Source organism: Molossus molossus, unplaced genomic scaffold, assembly GCF_014108415.1.
Source record: "Molossus molossus isolate mMolMol1 unplaced genomic scaffold, mMolMol1.p scaffold_m16_p_17, whole genome shotgun sequence".
NCBI lineage: Eukaryota > Metazoa > Chordata > Mammalia > Chiroptera > Molossidae > Molossus > Molossus molossus.
In genome coordinates, this window is record NW_023425352.1 from 7,513,728 (window position 1) to 7,534,172 (window position 20,445).

Consider the following 20,445-nt stretch of genomic DNA (forward strand, 5'->3'; position numbering starts at 1 on the left):
GCACTGTTTGGGTGGCATCTGAACCACAGAAGGGCCAGGTGAAACCAGAGCAACGCTCTGTCCGGTCTGCACCTCCCAACCTGGCCGGGGTCCACGGGCCTCCCCCTTATTTGTCCCTAGGTAAACCACCCAGGTCAGCCACAGGGAGTGGATGGGCTTACCTGAGCCTCCGCACCTTCGTCTGACTAACGAGGCTGGTGGCAGCCAGCTAGCGCACAGCTCACGACAGCACACGGGAGACTTCCTGGGACAGAGCAGGCTTGTGCCCCTTCTTTCCCATGCCCACCCTCATGGGGCTCCCACCACCTGGACACCCGGTCACCTCAAACAAGTAATTCCAGTCCATTCTCATTCCGAGACTGACACATTTGCTGTCTGGAGCTTACAGAGTTGGACCCAATGAGAGTAAAACTGCCCTAATCTCATCAGAAGAGCTCAGTGGGTTCTGTCAATATTTGGTAGCACCCTGAAAATAGAGTGATTTCAAAATGAAATCAGCAATGTAAAGGTAAAAAAAAAAAAACTATGTGAAATATTTATCTATCTAAGTAACTGGTCCTCCGATGCAGAAAAACACCAAAAGTGGTCTTTTGTTTGAATTTTAGATCATAAGACAAAATAAATGGCTTTTCTATATTTTATAACTCATTTTATTCCCACCATCACAAACCCTCTGTGGAGCAGCCGTAATACTGAATAATTAATGCCCTCCCGCAAAGCCAAAGCTGCCACAAGGGTGTTAATCTTTAGATGATGGAGGCAGCCCCAGCACAGCTAGAATTCCCCAGATCTGGAGACCCCGTGCCCCTGGCCACCTCCACTGGGGCCATCCAGGCAGGAGGGGCCCAGCGCCCCTGGTCCCTGGAGCAATCCTGTTGCATGAAGCTCTCTCCGCCAGAGATGCCATTCTGCATGGAAGCCAGTGGGGAAGAGGGGGTGGAAGGGATGGGGTGTACTGGCGGCACCTGATCCCCAGAAGCAGCCGTGCTGCTGGACAGTTCCTGCTCCTCCTGTGGTCAAGGACATCTGTGGTCAAGGACCCCCAGCATGGCCGCTACACCCAGCAGAAGAGGCAGGAAGGACATTTTCCTTGAAGTGAGAGATCAGCCAGCTTCACATTTTAATGGAATCATCCAACTATCACATGAGTTCACCACTGAAAATGAAAGGGAATGAAAAGAAATGAGGGGAAGGGAATGAGGTCCTGCTTCTGAGTCTCAGCCTCATTGGACACTTACTGTGTCCGGCGGTGCACTGACCCTGGCCAGCTGCCTGGCACCTGCTAGTGAGAGCCTGCCGTGTGCCCAGGCCTTGCTGGCCGGGCAGGGACAGCCTGTTCACGCCCTGCCTGGGAAGTTACGGGTCAGGGAGGCAAGCAGGTGCCCCGGCAGGTGCCCCACCCTCTCCTCCTCTATTCTTCCCGAGCCAGAGAACCACCCACAGACGCCTCTGAGCAGCCGGGCCGGCTCCTGGGAGCCCAGCTGCCACCCCTAGGTCCCCAAGGCTGCGGGAGTTGGGGAAGGACCTCAGACCAGGCAACTCGAAGTGGTTCCCGGCTCATGGTCTGAGTGGCTTGTGGGTCTGAGACGGTTCAGAAGGGCCAGACCACAGAGGGGCGTGAACACTGGACGTGGAGCCCTGGGGTGCCGGGGAAGAGCCGCTCTTCCTGAGAAGCCTGAGTACTGCCCCAGCCCGTGGCCACGCAGGCAGGCTCCGGGAGGACGCCCGGCTGGCCGCACACACCCACACGGCCTCCATCTCAGGAAAGCCATTTTTTTCACCCACAGGAAGGCCTTTGTGACGCAGAACACCAGGTCACACCTCGCCCCTTCACATGTGTTCCCACAGAGGAAGTGGCTGACTCTTACTGAGTGCCCTCGTCTGCTGACCTGTAAGGCAGGTGACGTTGTCCACTCCGCCCCCCGCCCCAAGCCTCCGGAACACGTCCAGGTCCCACTAGTGAGGAGCAGAGCTGGCTATGCAGCCGTCCTCCTGCCCCCGAGGCCACCTCCTCCGAGGGAGGGTCCACACGGTGAGGCCTGGGCCACGACCCCAGAGCCAGGGGTCTCACACATCCCCTTCCCATCCCCGGTGCAGCCACCCTGCACCCCTGCAGCTGGCAGAGGAGAGCACGCAGCACCCAAAACACCCAGCCCGGGGGGAAGATGGCAGAGGAGGGGAAGACACATCGAAAGCCTGGAAAATGTTTAGGCTTTTTACCAAAACTGTCCCCCTCTGAGACTTACCTCGAAGCACCTGTAGGGGTCTCTGCTGAGACAAAGGCATCATGGCCACGTGTCCTATAACCCCACTGAAACAACAGTAGAAACTTTCTTAAAATCTAACACACAATGCACAGCCAGCAGACGAGGAGACAACCAGAGAGAGGTGGCGGACACGTGTGACAAGAGCATAAATGGAGTGGGGGGTAAAAGTGGGAGAGCTGAGCCCGTACCCCACTTAAGGTCAGGGAGCCATCAGGGGCCATGAAGATCGACAGACACAGGAATCAGAGCCCCTCTAATTCCACCTTCTCCTGACTGTCATCTAAACAGAGCTGTGGCTTTTCTTTTCTTTCTTTTTTTTTTTTATCCTCACCAAAGGACATTTTTCCATTCATCTTCAGATGGAGCAGAGAAAGAGAGGGAGGAAGAGATAGAAACATCGATGTGAGAGAGACACATTGACTGGTTACCACCCACACGACCCAAGGGGAAAAACTGCAACTGAGGTCCGTGCCCTTAGCGAGAACCGAACCCGGGGCTCTCTGGTCCGTGGGCTGACGCGCTAACCGCTGAGCCAAACCAGCCAGGGCCAGAGGTGTGGCTTTTCAACCTGCTTCTCTCACTCAGTGCACATGCTTGCGACTCAGTGCGCTGTCTGCGCCGACAGCTGCTCTTTCCTGCCGCCAGGGCATTCCCACCACACAGATGAACCACAGTAGCTCATCCCATCACCACTGGAAGAACATCTGGCTTGTTTCCTGTTTGGGGCAATTATGAATAAAACCACTGTAAATGTACATGGACAGGTTTTTAAGTAATAGTCACTTTTTCTCTTGGGTGTTTCTCCAGGAGTAGGATTCCTACGTTCGCTACAAATGTATCGTTAGTGCTTCATAAGGAGCTGCCTGGCTGTTTTCCAAAATGACTGTGCCCTTCCGTACCCACCGCAGTGGAGGGCTCCAGGAACTGCACGCTCCCACCAGCATTTGGTATTGTCACGGTCTTTTTGTTTGTTTTCCTTTGTTTTTTTAGCCACTCTAACAGTGGCATCTCCTTGTGGTTTTAATTTGCATTTCCCCAATGACTGGTGACGGCCAGCCTCTTTTCATGTGCTTATCTGTCATCCGTGCATATTATTTAGCGAAGATCTGCTCAAATCTTTGGCCTGTTTTTTAAATTACATTGTTTATTTTCCTATTATTGAGTTTTGAGATTTAGTTATATATTCTAAATGCAAGCCTTTTTCAGATGCGTGATTTGCAAAGATGTTTCCCCATTTGTATCTTGCCTTTGCCATTTCTTTACGGCACCTTTCATAGGAAAGTTTTCAATTTAAATGAAGTTCAGTTTATCAGTGTTTTCTTTTACGGTTTGTGCTTTTGGTATATAATACCTAAGAAATCTTCACTAAACCCAAGGTCACAAAGACTTCCTCCTGTGTTTTCAACTGGAAGTGTTTTTAGTTATTGCTATAAGTATTTAAAGTTAAGTTCAAGAGCTTGTTGGGATGAAAGAGGTGAAAAAAAGTAATAAAACTGGGGGGGGGGGGGAGATTGGCATAGTCAAGCAGGGAAGAACTGGAAAACCACACAAACTACCTGGATGGTTTAGCTTGTGCATGCACATGTGGTAGTGATAAGAAATGCACTGAAGCCTAATAAATAAAATAATTCCGGTAGGACAAGTAGTCAGAACATTGCAAAGGAACCCAATAAAATTACTAAATTTCTCCAAGCCACTGAAAATGAGGGCTAGATATTGGAATGTGTTAACAAAGCAGCCATGTCCAGATGCCTGGTATTAATGACATCAGATACATTTTTAACCCAGGATACTTTACTGGCAAGGAAATAGATACAGTAACCTCGATGGTGCTTCTAGTCCATGCCTGCATCACAGAGCAGAGGTGGGTGACGTTCTCATCTCCCCGAAGGACACTTTCTTGCAGGAGAGTCAACCATGATTGATTCACACTTGCGGGTAATCAGACTGACTCCATCCTGTCATTTTTAATTCTGGTATCCCCATTCCACTGGAGACGACTTATTCCATGATGTCTGAAGGTTATACTGGAAGTCCATGTTAATTTCAGATATAGGTTTTTTTTCCATATCGCATCAGCTTTTGATTTAGTTAAGGGATGTTCAGGGAACACACCTAATGAGAACCTCTGTCACAGGCTTGATCCCCAGCAGTTAACAAATTGAAGCTGCTGCCTGGTCTGCGGGAACTCCTGAGATCTGTGTCTGGACACTGCCCTCTGCTGCCCACAGAGCGAATGGCACTGCTGTCCCCACAGCAGGAGGAGCTGGACCCCGCCCACCAGTCTGCACACCCACACCCACCCCATGGCAGGAGCCCACTCCCACAGCCATGAGGCAGGTCCATGATCTCAGCACCCTTCCCAGAGGGGTGAGTGTAAGGCGGGACCCTGGCTCCACCCTGTCTCCTCACTCACCTCCTGCTCTGACCTCTCCCAAAAGTAGGAGCCAATGGATGGTTCCTTGTATACTCCATGTAGCCTAGGTGTGCATTGGGCTGTCCATCTAGGTTTGTACAAATGCCTCTGTTCACACAACAAAATCACCTAGCAATGCATCTTCTTAGAAGTTACTCCCCTCGTTGAGTGATGTATGGCTGTGTGTGTGTGTGTGTGTGTGTGTGTGTGGAGAAGGTAGAGAGGGGAGAGAGAAATTCTAAGGGATTGGCTCTCGCAATCATGGAGGTGGGCAAGTCCCAAATCTGCAGAGCAAACTAGCGGGTTGAAGACCTGGGAAGGGCTGATGCTGCATCTCCAGTTCAAAGGCCGTCTGCTGGCAGAATCCCCACCTCAGAGAAGGTCGATGCTTCCCTTAAGGCCTTCACCTAACTGGGTGGGGTCCACCACGTGCTTTGCTCACAGTCTACTGATTTCAATGTTAATCTCATCCAAGGGACATCCTCACAGTAACATCTAGAATGTTTGACCGAATATCTGGGCACTGTGGCCCAGCCAAGTTGACACATGAAATTCATCATCACAGGGGCCTTGAGTGATGTACCTCCCAAAGGGAAGGGCCACACAGAGAAAGCTTTTGGTCTAAAACCTGAGAGGGGATGTTGAGTGTGTACAGCTCCTAAGATAGGAGGACAACACCAGCGACTCACCTCCAGGTACAGAAAGACCATCCACAAGTGGCATGTCACAGAGCAGGACCTAAGCTGCTGGAGGGAGGTGCTGCGACCCTGATGATCCCAATACCCATATGAAAGTGTAAGGCACCTGACTCGGAGTCCTAAAGAGACCTTGTTCACTTTTCTTTTTTTAAAGCTAAGCTTGTTTTAATTTGTTTTTTCTTTATTGATTTTATTTTTAAGAGGGAGAGAGAGATAGAAACACTGATGAGTGAGAACATCAATTGGCCGCCTCCTGCATGCCCCCCACTGGGGATTTGGCCCACAACCTGGGCATGTGCCCTGACCTGGAATTGAACTGGCGACCTTCTCGGTACGTGGGTCGATGCTCAACCACTGAGCCACACCGGCCGGGCCCACTTTCTTTTCTTGAAATAAGCAAGATGGTGTTTAAATTCACATTGTGAAATATCTGAAAATAGTTTAGAATTTTTTTTAAATAATGAGATGGGAAACATACCTCATCAAATCTAAAATTCCAATGTCAACAATGGGATCCTGAGCACATGGCCTGGCCAGGAACACAGGGGACCATCAAGGACCCACCAGAGTGTCCAAAGCTGGCCCGCGTTTACAGGAATTCAGGCAGCTGGTGGGATCGGGCAGCTTGGTTAACACGAGGTGCTTGCATAACTGGCTATGAAGAAAAGGAATCCGAACCCGGCTCGCGCCATGGGCAAAAATAAACTTCAGATGGAATAAAGATGTAAAGTGCAACAATATTAAAAGAAACTGAAGACACCATTCGATATCCTTGGAAGGGGATACACCTGCCTCCAAGAGACGAGGTAGCTGGAAGCCACAAAGGAAATCAGGCTGTCCTGTGAGCAGCAAACTGTCCCCCTCTCTACTATTTGTTTCTGGGATAGTCTACAACATTTTTAAACAAGTGAAAGTCCCTTATATTGCAGAGTTCGCACACACTGACAAAAAGGCACAACGGACATCCAGGGACAGGGCGAGCCATCCTTGGATGAATTGCTGCAAACAATGGTGTGGAGATAAAGGACGGCCAACTTCCCTGCAGGCAGGTGTCCCTGCAGCCGGGAGGCTAAACAGCAGCCCAGCCAAGGTGACAGGCCTTGCAGGCGGGTCCCTGAGCAGACAAGGTGACCAGTATTCAGAGGCGGGGACCCCCAACAAAGGAATCCACCGGCACCCTTTGGATGCACCCTCAGAAGTCACGCAAATATGGCTGCCACGTGGAGCACACAAGGCAACAAATATCAATGTCCTTAGGCTTCACCCACTTTAGGGGACAATCTGAGGACCAAAGGAAAAACATCCTGATCCACTAGGTATGCACTGGGAGGGTCCCAGGCTCAAGAAGGCAGCTGTTCCTGGAACCCATTTCCAAGACAGACACACCAATTAAAAGGAGAAATTCCCCTGAAACTGTGCCTGATTAGGTGCCGAGTGTCTGGTTAGGTCCATCATATTTGGGCTTAGTTCAGCCGGCAGGACAGGCCTCAGCCAGGACCATGCCAGCCGGCCACCCTGCACCTCGCCCAGGTGGTTCCACCAGCCGTCAAGGGGGGAAGCAGTCCCGACAGGAAGATTACATCCCCAGAACCTGGCACTCTCTCAATAAAAGGGGATTTTTTTCCCCCTAGCTAAACCAGAGGATGAAGCCAGTTTCTGCACATTGGGCCCTGACAGCTCTCTCTTGGATGATCTGTGACATATTCGTCTCTTCCCCTAGCTAATTTCATTTCATTTCTAACACTCTGAGACCCGGAGCCTCAGGCCTAGAACCAGGAGGACGTGGACTTGGCCTACAACCAGAGGGAACGCAGAAGCCGACTGCCAGAGCAGGGATCGGTGAAGATAAAACAAAATCTTCTCTTTTTCTTAATCGATCTAAAAGACACTGCTTGCCATGAGTGTTTGGTGGGGATAAAGTTTTGGTGTCACAAGACGAGAACGCATGAATATACTTAGCACAACTGAACTGCATAGTTAAAAGTGGTGAAGATGGGGAAAAGGAACCGTTTGCTCCAAATAACGACAGCAACAGTGCATGGGGCCGTAAGAGCAGGTGGATAAGGGAGACTGTGAAAGCGTCGTCACGGCGGTGGGGGGCAGGGGACTCCAAGCCACAGTACCACGTGTGAAGCGCTCAAGTGTTATCCAAAAGTGAACTTAGGTTGGGTTACAATGTATATTGTAAACCCTGGTGCAGCCACCAAGAAATGTTTTTAAAAGAAGGATGATTGATGAGCTAAGAGAGGAGATAAAACAGAATTATAAAAAATGCTCAATTAAAACCAGAAAAGGTGGGAGAATAAAGAAACAAAGATCAGAAATGAAAAGAAAGCAGTTACAAACACATAGGCATTAGTTCAACAATATGAATAATCACTTAAATGTAAATGGTCTAAATACACCAATTAAAAGCCAAGACTGTCAGAGTGAATTAAAAAAAAAAAAAAAAAAAAAGACCTGACTATAAAGTTGACTACAATAAACCCACCTTAAATATAAAGGGTAGGATAGGTTCAAAGTAAAGGGATGGAGACAGATATACTAGGGAGTACTAATCAAAAGAAACTTAGACTGGTTATATTGATTTCAGGTTGCAGAACAAGAAAAATTATCTGTGATAAAGAGGAGCATTATATAATGATAAGAGCTCAGTTCTCAGAAAACATAACCACCCTAAACTTGTGCGCACCTAACAACAGAGGATCATCAGCCATGAGGCAAATACCAGTAGAACTGAAACGAGAAATGAGGAAACCCTATATTACAGTTAGAGACTTCAACACCACTCTCTCAGTAATTGGCAGGTCCAGCAGCTGAAAATAATAAGGACACAGTTGACTCAACAGCACCATCAATCAACTGGATCTAATGGACGTCTATGCACTGTTACATCCAACAACAGCTGGTACACATTCTCCTCATACAAAAAGAATGACAAAGTCAATTACTTTCCTATACACAGCAATGAACAGCTCGAATTTGAAATCTAAGAAACAATACAATTGGCAATAGCTCCAAAAAACTAAAGTACCTAGATATAAACTCAGGTAAGAAAATATTACAGGATCTGTACGCAACTTTCATGATAAAACCCTAGTGAAAGAAAGTGAAGATCTAAATAAATGGGGAGATACTTGAGCTCAAGGATGATAAGGCTTAATATTGTTTGCTGTCGATTCTACCCAACGTGGCCTATAGGTTCAATACAACTCTAAAGCCATTTTATAAATTCTGACAGTCTGATTCTAACGTTTATATGGAAAGACAAAAGACCTCAAAAAAGCAATTCTGAAGGACAAATTTGAAGGACTCACTCTACCCAATTTCAGGAGCTGTTTGTTATAAAGCTATAGTAATCAAGACAGCATGACATTGGCAAAAGAATAGACACGTAGATCAATGGAACAGGATAGAAAGCCCAGATGTGGACCTACATGAATACAGTCACCTGCCTTGAAACAAAGGAGCAAAGGTAATTCAAAGGGGAAAGGATAGTTTTTCCAACCAATGTAACAACTGAATGTCAGAAAAGAAAAAACCTATACACAGACATTACACGTTTTATACACACAAAAAAAACCAAAAACGCTCAAAACAAGTGACTTCTCATAGGCACAGGTTGCTTTTGGGGTGATGAAAATGCTCTGTGGTCGGATAGTGGTGACAGTTGTACAAACTTGTGAATATACTAAGACCACTGAGTTGTCCGCTTCCAAAGAATGAATTTTAGTATGTAATTACATCTCAGTAAAATAAAATAAACTCAAAATGGTTCGTATATCTAAATATAATATGCATAACTATAAAAATTCTAGAGAAAACCATAGAAAATCTATATGACCTTGGGTTTGATGATGAGTTTTCAGATACAACACTAAGAGCATGACTCATAAAAGAAAAAAAGTATAAGTTGGATCTTATTAAATTTCAAAAATTCTACTCTGTGAAAGATGTTGTTAAGAAAATGAAAAAAGCCAAAGACTGGAAAAAATATATCTGCAAAACACGTAAAGGATTTGTATGCAAAATATACAAAGAAACACTTCAAACTCAACAATATGTTATCAAACAAACAAATTAAAAAGCAGGTAAAAGGTTTAAAAAATACCTCACCAAAGAAAATAGCACATGAAAAAAATGCTAACATCACTTGTAATCAGGAATTCCAAATTAAAACAAAAATGAGAGACTACTGCACACCCATTTCAATGGCCAAAATCCCAAAAAACAGACAACACCAAATGCTGTTGAGGATGCGGAACAACAGGAATTCACATTTATTGCTGGTGGGAATGCAAAATAGTACAGCCACTTTAGAAGACAATTTCACAGTCTTTTAAAGCTAAACAAGCTTACCAAATAACCCAGCAACTGCACATCTAGGTATTTACTGATTTGAATGCTGTGTCGCACAGAAACTTTGTGACAAGCTCGTGTGCACAGACTCTCCCTGGCTGGAGCGACTGAACACTGGGTCTTGGGGTCAGATGGGCTGCTCACTGCTGGGCCGTCATCTAGGGCGAGGGCTCTGAAGGGGACCTGTCATTGCTGTCCCCAGACCCCAAGTGGACTGACCCCACCCAATCGGCAGGCCCACGGCCAGCCCCAGACCATTTCTCAATCCTGCTGATACCAGAAAGGAACATGGAAACTCCGCCAGTTAAATCCAATGTCACTTTTAAGTCACCGGGAGATGCAGGTGACGGGGAGGGTCTGAGAAGAGGCCACAGCTCTGCCTTTCACTGTGGGTGCCCTTGAGCAAAAGCACAACTTTGCTAAGCTAAACTTCATCGCATGCACACAACATAGAGGCCAGGGGACTGGCAGTGGCCACTGGGGGTGGGGGGACTGGTGACGGGGGCTGAAGCCTGACCCTGGTCCTCTGGCTCCAGGTCCTGGGCAGGCCTCTCAGGGTCAGGCTGGCCTATGGCACCCACCCCTGGGCGTCGGGAAGGATCAAACAGAGGGTATGGGAGAGTGCTCTGTAAATTGCCAAGAACTAAATAAATGTTGGGTTTATTATTATTATTCCTTATCAAACTAACCACCCATATTCCATAATTGCAAAGTGCTTCTGAGCGGAGCAGATCAGGACACCAGAGCTCATTAAAAATTCCGAGCAACTCCACATCATTTTGCTGACCTTTGCATTAATTCTTGCCTTTTCTCTCATTAAATCCTATTCCTGGAGCTGTTATCAGCTCCCTGGACTCTCCCCTGATTAAATAATGACCCAGGATCACTCACTTCAGTGTTTCCCATTTTCATTACACCGCCACCCTGAGGCAGCCCCGCTCTGGGTGTGTGTGTCTGTGGCTGGTACCAGCTGATTAGGCAGGCATCCCTAAATCATCCCCATCCGTGTGCACAGACTGAGACTCTCACACCAATTAGTAAAAGCTTGCAATTTTCAGGGAGAAAAATACACTTTTACAAATAATTAGGTTGGGATAAGATCTTCCCTGCAGTAAAAAGGACACTAATGACTCCCCATCTCTCAGCCAAATTCTTACCCTGAAGTTTGGGGGAGTACACGGAGTTATTCTTTCTGACAGCAGAGAGGAGGCCCTTCCCCTGGCGTCTGCCTTTGAAGTGGGCGAGTCCACCTCGTTAGGCTGTGGCTGAGCATCCAGACGAGCCTTTCACAGAAGTGTCTGTCCTCACACAGCCCCCGCCAGTGTCACTCCTCATAGTTATTGATTTAAATGAGAAACGCTGGCCCTGATTCCTTACGGTGGAAGTACTACCATGTAGGTTTTAAAGTGGGTTTGAAGTTCAAGGTGGGTCAACAACAAAAAAATGCGCAAACCAATTCAAAAATGAGCCAGAGGCTCAAACAGACATTTCTCCAGAAAAGATAGACAAATGGCCAGTAAGCACCTGAAAAGATGTTCAACATCACTCATCATTAAGGAAATGTAAATGAAAACCACGATGCAATACAGCTCACACCCATAACAATAGCTATTAGAGAGAGAGAGAGAGAGAGAGAGAGAGAGAGAGAGAGAGAGAGAGGGAGAACAAGTGTGGGCAGGATGCGGAGAAACTAGAATCTTTGGGTACTGTGGTTGGGGATGGAAAACAGTATGGAGGTTCCTCAGAAAATCAAAAATAGAACTACCTTATGATCAGCAATTCCACCTCTGGGTATTTATCCAAAACAATTGAAAGCAGGCCCTCGGACAGTGTTATACACCCATGTTCACAACAGCAGTGCTCACAATATCCAAAAGGTAGAAAGAACTCAAGTGTCCAAAATGGATGAATAGATAAGCAAAAGGTGGTCCACCAAACAACAAAACAGTATCTAGCGCCTTTAAAGGGAGGAAACCCTGACACATGAACATGGGAGGAACATGCTACAACAGAGATGGACTGGGAGGACCCCGTGCTTGGTGACGTGAGCAGACCCACCAGCACAAGTACTGTGATTCCACTGACAGGAGGTCTCTAGAACAGTGCAATTCACAGGGACGGAAAGTAGGATGGTGGGCCAGGGGCTGGGGAGGAAGGAATGGAGAGTTAGAGTCTAATGGGGACAGTTCCAATGTGGGAAGATGAAAACGTTCTGGAAACACAGGGTGGTGATGGTTCATCATCATTATCAATGTACTCAATGCCACTGCTCTGTACACCTGAAAATGGTTAAAATGGTCAGTTTTATGTTGTGAATACTTCTTATCACAATGAAAAGAAGTAAAAGTGAAATAAAATGTTCTAAAAGTTCAAAGTGGGTCCCTTGCCTGCCCCTAGACCAAGCGTGAACAGACAGCAGCAGGACTGGTGTGACGAGATGAATGCACCGGCTTGGGAGGCTGTGCGGGGCACTGCCAGGGCCTGGGGAAGAGATGCCACCTGCAGGCAGGGGCCGTCGGCCGCTGTGCCCAATCCTGAGCCCTGACTTCACAAGCTGACCCCTGGAAAGAATGAATATTGTTTATGTCTAACAACAATAAATTAACATTTTAACTTGATTATACTGAAACGATCCCATAGTTATGACCCACCTCATTTTGAGGTCACAGCAAAATAGACTCTGGGAGAGCTCTTATGATATAACGCAGCAGGTTCTGTGTCCCTTAATGTCACAGAGCAGACATGGAGCCTCCAGGCCCACAAGATATGAAAAGGTCTCTATTTGAGGGTGTTGAAGAGGCTCTGTACCAGCCTGAAGACCTTGGTGGGAAACTTACTGGGACTCTTTAAGGACCTTTATTATCAACAATACAGAAAATAGACTGAGAGCCTTCCCAGCAGGTCTTTGAGTGGTAAGGGCTAGAAGATGGGTTGGTTTTTCTATTCTTGCACAGAGCATGGTCATTGCTACGGTGAAGCTCTGGAAGAAACAGCTCAGGGCTTCTTGAGAAGCTAGGGACAAATGTTAATGTGGATGAAAATGGGTTCTGCAGAAAGTAACCTCACAGGGTAATCTGATCATAAATTCCCAACTGGGCAGATCATGGTGGGTAGTCATACTCCATGCTTATATCTTTTTAGTAAAAGGTTTATCTTCACCTCAAGCAAGCCCTGTCCATTGCATCTAGGTTAACACATCTTTGAAATAAACTATAACCACCCTCAAAATAGCACGTAATCCTGTGAGTTGGCCTACAGTCTAATCCCCACCTGGCTTTCTCCAACCTTCCTTATGTGCCCTCCTTAATTTCAAATGCATGCAAGAAATAGCAAAACTGTCCATCTCTGGAGCCTTTGAGATCTTGCTCCCAACATATGTCGTTAGTTTGGCCCAAATAAATTTATAAAAATTCTCTATAGGTTTGAACATCCTTACATCTACAGTATGAGCCACAAGTAGTTCCATAATAATAATCATAGTGGATTTCACCCAAAACCTACAAAGGTTTAAGGGGAAGTGGGGTGGATGGAGAAAGGGTGGACTGGCCAACAGAGAGGCAATGGTCATATGGTGGCCAGCCGACCTTCATCAGCCCTGTAAAGCAACCCAATTCTCCCATCATGCATAGTGGTGGCCTGTACCCTCCCTTGATCCTGGGAGTCTCCCAGCATGCACAGAGGTGGCCTGGACCCTCCCTTGATCCTGGGAGTCTCCCAGCATGCACAGTGGTGGCCTGGACCTTCCCTTGATCCTGAGATTCTCCCAGCATGCACAGTGGTGGCCTGGACCCTCCCTTGATCCTGGGAGTCTCCCAGAATGCACAGTGGTGGCCTGGACCCTCCCTCGATCCTGGGAGTCTCCCAGCATGCACAGTGGTGGCCTGTACCCTCCCGTGATCCTGAGATTCTCCCAGCATGCACAGTGGTGGCCTGGACCCTCCCGTGATCCTAAGATTCTCCAAGCATGCACAGGTGTGGCTGGATCCTCACTGGAGGTGGAAATGCAGACTGGCTACCCCAAAGGAACTTGTCCTTCTGTAAGTGAGGGATAAGCTACAAACCTCCTACTAGAGCGTACCACCAACATGGTACCACTGGCCACATATAGCTATTACATTTAAATTCAAATTAATTAAAACTAAAAAAAAACTGAAGAAACTAAAGAAAGTTTAAAATTCCATTCTTCAGCCATACTAGCCACACTTCAAAGTTCAATAGCACCATGTGGCCAGCAGCCACAATGTCAGACAGTGCAGACCCAGAACTTTCCACCGTGGCAGGAAGTGCTATTCGCAGAGTTCTTCCACAGTCTCCCAGCCTGGGTGACGAGGTCACCTCGAGGATCAATTGCTCCCCAGTGGCCCTGAGCACTGAGCGATTCCAGGAGCGAGAGGGAAAGTCCAGTGTGCTCCGCCTTCCTGCCCACATGCTCAGCGGATGTTCCCAGCGGATGAAGCCACAGCCATCTGGTGTCCCAGGAGGCTGGAGGGCAGCTTCGAAAGCTGGCTCAGCAGAAGGACGCTGCTGGCCCCCTGCTGCACACCAGTCCACGTTCCCTAACTCAAGCCCCAGCACCTTCCATTTAAGGCCTAGAACTGACTTTTTACCTCTGAAACCTCTATAATTGCTTTTATTACTACGCCAGAATTTTATCTCCGTTGAAATTTTCTTTTTTGCATCCTATTAAAAGTGTTACTAAGCTGTATTTAAGACCTTACCTTGCAATTATATTGAGCAGATTAAACAAATTAACACTGGCCTAGTCCATTCAAGGGGAAAAAAATTGAGCTGCTGCTAATTTAACAATATTTTAAAAATCAGAGCTGATGAACATTTTCATGCTGTCCTAAATAAGCAGATTTAATGTATGGTGATAAACGTGTGAGGCCATTACCTGCAAAGCCCTGTGCTGGGGGTAAGGGAGGCCAGTGGTGGCCCCCTGGGGCACGTGGGGCGGGCGAGGGGAGGGGGGACACAGGAGAGGGAAGCAAATACATCGGCGGTGCAAATGAGAGCTGGGGGTGTTGTAACACAGTCCCTTCGGAGACGGGAATTCTGTTCCCCTGGGGCCCCCCCAGTGAGAAGACCTAGTGCCCAGGAGACTCGTGAAAAATGGGCCTCTTCTTTGGGCTTTTCCTCCCATCAAAGGAGGACAGGCAAGTGCCTCTGTTTTATCATTTCTGAAACAGGGACCGCTAGACAATGCTGGAGGTGATGGACAGGAGGGTGAGGAGTAGGGAGAGATCATCTTGGGAATTTAACCCGGAAGTCCTGTAAACTCCAACAACACTGTATCTCATCCTCCGATGAGTTCGCAGACAAATCAACAACCGTACAACAAAAAGGAAGGTTACCTTGGACAGAGGCAACTGACTCCCCGTCCTTAAAATGAGGTCCAAGACCAGTATTCAGAGCTGAAGACTCTAATACCACAGACATCTCATTGAATGTGTCCGTTTGGACATTGAAGTGGCTTTTGATCACCCTTACCATGAAGTTGTGGAAGGAACTGCTGACACTCAAAGGACTTCAAGAAAGTTTTCAAACTGAAATTGAGGCGATGACCCAACAATCCCCATGTGAGCCATTCAAATCTGGGGAGCCAACTTTAAGACTACGGCGAAGCACTGGCTATGCTTGGGGAGCTGGAATGGAAAGGGAGACGAAGAAAATGGAACTGTGGGACCGTTGGTAAAGGAAAAGTGTGATGCAGTTTTATATTCTTGATAAATACCCACTGGTTGCGAGACCTTTCTACACCGTGCCAGACCCAAGAAATTCTAACAGTCCAACTCTTAGGACGTGTTCATGAGAGGAGAAGAAATACTGTCAGGAGCTCAAAGAAAACGTGACCCTCAGTGGCTAACAGAGAGCCGCTCCTCATGGAAGTGATTTGGAGAAAATTAAGACTGACATTGATTCCTTCCACTTAAGCCCTCCGTGCTGGTGGAGCGTTGGGTGGGAAAGAGTAATTATGCTGTTTGGGGTCTGCACAATATTCGTCAGACCTCAGGATCCCCCCAGATCCCAAACGGCTTGCTCCCTAAAGAAAGCATGCTTTACATTATTTCCAGTAACCTGCTATTGATCGGCACTTAGGTACTTAAAATATGCAGTAGAATAAATGTCTTACCTAAAGTGCCACAATTACTTTTGGATTAATTCAGTATAGGTTACTTTATAAGAGAAGATTTTTATAAATGTGGACATGCTTCAGTAGGAAATGGTTGAACATTTTAATGAAAAATTCATGATGATGTTAGAAATTCATATTGCATTACTACAATAAATGTTAACAATTTTAAAGAGTGTAAATTTTTTCTTTTCTGTATTAAAGTGGCTGCAATATTAGTGTCTTAAATGTTCAGTATTTGAGCTTATTTTTTTTTAATTTTGACATTGAGATAGGAACATTTTAGGGAAGTATCTGAGATTTTAATGAATGTATAAATTGGCACATTATGGAAAATGAGGGAGAAAGTGTCAATTCTTAAAGTTATGCCCAGAAATCATGTAAAGAAGGTGAGAAAACTGGTTAGAAAATATTCAATATAATATTGTATTAAATTGTTAAATTCTAAACCTGAATTTCAATAAAATTTTAAAGCAAAAAAATAATAAAATGAGGACCAAGAGCGCCACCCCGTGGCAAGTCTGTCTCATTAGCGCTGTTGCCGCCACCCTGTGAGTTCCCACTTTGACATGGTGTGTTTCTCATCTTCCTTCTAATTTTATTTACCTGAATGGCCGGGTGTCCTCACACCCACACCCAGTATGCACCCCACTCTGCCAGGTGTGCCCCAATAGTGGTGGGCAGACAGCCTCCAGGGAGCACCCGGCTTTCTGTTTGGGGAATCCTCACCCCAGCCCACCCCAGCCTGCCCATCACTCCCTGAGGGTGGGGTGTCTCTTCAGTCTGGGTTTAAGAGGTGAAGGGGGCTCAGTGGCTGTCTACATGGCCCCCCAAAAGGATGTCTGGACTCCTCTCTTCCCCAGGAGGATAAAGTAGTGGAGCCGAGGACCTCCAACCAGGTCCTAGGGAAACACAGCCTGCAGAACCTCAGCTCCTACTGCCTAGAGAAGAGAGGCTGCCTGCCTGTTATGCATGATTTATTTATTTGGGGACAAACCCAGCCCAATGACAGATGTGACAGTTGTCTCCAACTGGCCTACTGAAGTGGCCCCTTCTAGGCAGATGGCATACCCCACCCCTCAATCCTCCAGTCTCTGGGGCAAAGAGGACCAGCGCCCCAGGCATGGAGACACTGTACCCTGGACCTGAGGGGGCTTCTCCCCTGGTACCATGGCAGGGTTAGGACACGCTTTCACCCAGACACCCCACTGCACTCACCAGGGAACCCCATCATGGTAAGAGGACTGACTACAAGAAACAGCAGCAGAGACCCTGCCCCGGCCCTGTGGTCACCTCCCACAGCCTCCCCCTCCTGGCGGTGACAGGCCTCAGCTCAAAGCTTTCCGAATAGCTCTGTGAGCGGGCTCCCTTTGGGACCCTGGTCACTGATGTGGTCCCCTCCCGAGCCCCAGGGTTGACGATGGGCCCAGGAGATTAAGTGGCAAAGCCTGTGCAGAGGGGTCTTTAGGGAAGCACAGCTCACCTTCTGGTCCCCAGGAGCGGGGATCCTGGGCCCCAGCTTGGTTGATTCTGGGCCAGGTCCAAGGGTGGCGTGTAGGGCATTGAAATGAGTTCTTCCCGTAGTCAGAGGAGACACCCACTCCCTGCTCCTCGCTAAGACCAGCCATCCCCTTGTCCCAGCAGCTGGGGAGAAGAGACTGTAGACCCCACTCCTCCCTCTCTCCCAGCTGACCCAGGCCCTGGAGGTGGGTGAGATGGGGTTCAGCTCACAGCGGAGATGAGGGAGCACTTCTGCTGCTCAGGCTGGGGTGTCAGGCTCCCAGCTGGGCTGTCCTCTGTTAGCCCTGGGGCCTTGAGAAAGGCCCTGCCTTCCCTGGGCCTCAGTTTTCTCACCTGTCCCACTAAGCCAGCTGCTCCTCCACCAGCAGCCCCTGCCCAGGCCCACCTTCCATTGCCTCCGGAGACTCCGGGTGGGCACAGGGCTCCCTTGGGGCAAAGGTGTCCTAAGTCCTGGCCAAACAAGGTGTCCTAAGTCCCCCCCCCCCAGGTATAACTTCAAGGTGACCCACAAACAACACAGCCTAATAATGCCCAACATGCACAGCTTAATTTCTAAATCTACTTAAGAAAGGCAATGTTCTGTTTAAAAGAAGAAAAAAAAAGATGGAAACACAGGGACCAGCAATCCAGGGGAGTGCTGGGGGAGGGGTCTGGGTACTGGGAAGGGGCATGAGAGGGTCTGCCCAGAGTGAGGAGGGTCCCGAGAAGAGGAGTAAGGAATTGGGGCATCAGCAGAGCAGCTGTGCATGGAAAGATGCATCCAAAAATAACTAAACCTGGAAAATAACTTCTGACTCAATTTAAAAGAGGAGCACTTCTAATAGTAACTTAGTAAATGTTAAATGGAGCGGAACTTCCTCCAGCCTGATAAAGAGCATCTGCAAAGACCCTACAGCTGGCATCGTCCTCGAGATCGGGGACAAGGAGAGGATGTCCCCACACCACTCCTTTCCACACCACACTGGAAGTCCTTGCTGATGTAATAGGACAAGAAAAGGAAACAAAAGGATGCAGATTGGGAAGCAAGACATGAAACTGTCTTTGTTCACAGATGGCATGGTTAACTATGTAAGGAATCTATGAAAGAACTTACCAAAACTCCTGGAACTAATAAGCTATTGTAGCAAGAGTGCAGGACACTAGGTTCATGGACAAAGTCATGTGATTTGAGATTAAAAACACAATACCAGCCCTGGCCAGTTTGGCTCAGCGGTTAGAGCGTCGGCCTGCGGTCCGGAGAGACCCGGGTTCGGTTCCCGCTAAGGGCACGTACCTCGGTTGCAGTTTGTCCCCGGCCCTGGTTGGTCGTGCGGGTGGCAGCCACTCGATGTGTCCCTTCACGTCGATGTTTCTCTCTCTCTCTCCCTTCCTCTCTCTCCCTCCCACTCTATCTGTACAAAAAAATGGAAAAATATCCTCAGGTGAGGATAAAAAAAATAAAAAATAAAAAATAAAAATAAAAACACAATACCATTTACATCAGCACCCCAAAATTAAAATACTTAGGTGTACATCTAACAAAATGTTTATGAGATCTATATGAGAAAGAATACAAAACTCTGATGAATAAAATCAAAGATCTAAGTAAAAGGAGAGATGTTCCATGTTCATAGGCAGGAAGGCTCAATCTTGTCAAGATGTCAGTTCTTCCCAATTTGATCTATACATTCACTGCAACCCCCCAATCAAAATCCCAGCAAGTTATTTAGTGATACTGACAAATTGATTCTAAAGTTTAAAGAGACAGAAGACCCAGGATAACCAACACAAATTGAACGGGAGGATTAACACTATCTGACTTCCAGACTTACTATAAAGCCATAGTCATCAAGACAGGGTGGTATTAGTGAAAAAAAAAAAAAATAGGCTCATAGATCAACGGAACAAAAAACAGAGCCCAGAAATACACCCTCATGAATGTCGCTGACTGATCTTTGACAAAGGAGCAAAGGCAACATAGTGGAGCAAAGACAGTCTCTTCAACAGCGGTGCTGGGCGGCTGACACCCACATGCACTGGAAGCTGACTCAGACCTCTCACCTTCACCAAGTGGACTCAGAGGCATCACGTGCCTAAATGTACCTCGCGAAACCATAAAACCCCTACAAGACAACAGAGAAGAAAATCTAGTCCCTGGTGCGATTTCGCGCTGCGGAACACGAGTCGTTCACCTCCGCCCACCTTCTCTCACCTGAGTGTGTGCTTCCACCCCACGGAAGACTCAGTGGACATGGACACGAGCCCTGTGAGGCCCCAGAACTATCTTTTCGGTTGTGAACTAAAGGCTGACAAAGATGATCACTTTAAGGTGGATAATGATAAAAATGAGCACCAATTATCTTTATGAACGGTCAGTTCAGGGGCTGGTGCAAAGGATGAACTGCACATTGTTGAAGCAGAGGCAATGAATTATGAAGGCAGGCCAATTAAAGTAACACTGGCAACTCTGAAAATGTCCGTACAGCCCACGGTTTCCCTTGGTGGCTTTGAAATAACACCACCTGTGGTCGTACGGTTGAAGTGTGGTTCAGGGCCTGTGCATATTAGTGGACAGCACTTAGTGGCTGTGGAGGAAGACGCGGAGTCAGGAGATGAAGACGAGGAGGATGTGAAACTCCTAAGTATGTCGGGAAAGTGCTCTTCCCCTGGAAGTGGCAGCAAGGTTCCACAGAAAAAAGTAAAACTTACTGCTGATGAAGATGAGGATGATGATGATGATGATTTTGATGATGGGGAAGCCGAAGAAAAAAGCTCCAGTAAAGAAATCTATACGAGATACTCCAGGCAAAAATGCACAAAAATCAAACCAGAATGGAAAAGACTCAAAACCATCAACACCAAGATCAAAAGGTCAAGAATCCTTCAAAAAACAGGAAAAATCTCCAAAAACACCGAAGGGACCTAGTTCTGTAGAAGACATTAAAGCAAAAATGCAAGCAAGTATAGAAAAGGGTGGTTCTCTTCCCAAAGTGGAAGCCAAGTTCATCAATTATGTGAAGAATTGCTTCCGGATGACTGACCTGGAGGCTTATCCAAGACCTCTGGCAGTAG

The 20,445-nt window shown here is 47.3% G+C and overlaps 2 pseudogenes; both read left to right on the forward strand.

Moving 5' to 3' along the window:
- The window catches only part of LOC118632676, a 37,930-nt pseudogene extending 22,091 nt beyond the window's left edge, over nt 1–15,839 (forward strand).
- A 1,157-nt stretch (nt 15,840–16,996) lies between these two features.
- On the forward strand, nt 16,997–20,445 carry LOC118632677 (annotated as a pseudogene).